The following is a 1,414-nucleotide window of genomic DNA, read 5'->3' as shown; positions in this document are numbered from 1 at the left end:
CCCCCAACAGCCCTGGAGAAGCTGCCGCCCACACCTGCTTTGGCCCCAAGAGTTAGCAGCCCCGAGAATGGAGACCCCGCCCCTGCCGGGTGCAGCTGGTGGGCAGGCCCGCTGCAGGGAAGGGTCCTGCTCTGCCCCCCGCTGGGCAGGCTGGCGGGCAGCTCACTGGCAGACGCCGGGCTTGGCCGCCCGGCCCTGGTTTCTGCCTCTGGGAAGCGAGGATCCTGGCATGGGGGGCGGGCGGGAGTGACCGATCGAGCGGCAGGGAGGGGAGTGTGCGCGGACCTCAGCATCTGACCTGGAGCCGGACAGGCCCCGAGTCCTCCCTGTGTCCTCTTAGCGAACAACCCGCACCGCCTAGCAGGGGCTCCGGGATGCTTGTCTGCGCCTGCAGCCCTGGCTGGCACCTGTGTGCCTGTCCACCCTGACACTCAGTGGCGTAGTGCTTAGGGGTGGGGACCCTGGGTTCAAGTCTTGGCTCCGTGAGAACCAAGGCAAGTTATGTAAGCCCTCTGCGCCTCAGTTTCCTCACCTGTAAAGTGGGGGCTGCAGGTGTGTCCCCTGAGAGACGCTGGCTAGCTGCAGCTGAGCTGCTGTTCTGCTCTCTGCCCTGCTGGTGCCCACGGCCCCTAGAAGGCGGGGCTCTCTGTGGGGAATAGACCACAGGCACTGCCCAGGGAGGGGCCAGGCTGACGGCAGGCCTCCCAGTGCTGCTGGAGGGAGCTCGTCGGGGCTTCCCGGAAGAAGTGAGGTCTTAAGTCACTTGGACAGAAGTCACCTGGACAATGACATGGAGGGAGCCCCCCCTCCTCCCACCCTCAGCTCTCTGGTTCCTGGGAGGCACTCTTCGCCTACCCATGAGGGAACTGAGGCACACAGGTGAAGTGGCTTGCTGGGGACCCCACGGCTGCTGCCCTGAAGACAGCAGTCCGTGTACGTGATCTGATGGGCACAGCTGCTCACTGTGTATCCGGGTCCTGGGATTTTAGTTTCGGTTTCTGGATGCATGTCAGCTGCTCGCCATCTTCACCCGTGGCAGCTGCCATGCTCAGGCCACCGGCCGTCTGCAAGAGCGTCGTTGTTTCTAGCGGGAGTCCCACCCCCTGTGGACGGGGCCTGGCTCCTCGCCCGTCTGCCCCACAGGTCACATTCCCTCTCTACTTGTTTTCTCACCTGTCAGAGAAGACAGTGCCCATCTTCCGGAAGTTCTGGAAGGCACTGAAGACACGGTGAGCGCAAAAGCGCTTGGAGGACACCTGCTCGTCACCTGTGCAGGCTCCCTGCCAGAGTCGGGGCTCTGATTCCCTGTCCGGGGCTCCTTTGGGGGAAATACGGTGTGTGCCAGCCAAGCCTGGGCTGAGAGCCGTGTTTGTGGGACGTCTGGATTCAGAGATGGAAGCCGGGACAGGTCTGC

The sequence above is a fragment of the Hipposideros armiger genome, unplaced genomic scaffold, assembly GCF_001890085.2.
Source record: "Hipposideros armiger isolate ML-2016 unplaced genomic scaffold, ASM189008v1 scaffold_284, whole genome shotgun sequence".
NCBI classification, from domain to species: Eukaryota; Metazoa; Chordata; class Mammalia; order Chiroptera; family Hipposideridae; genus Hipposideros; species Hipposideros armiger.
This window is presented reverse-complemented; position numbering follows the sequence as displayed.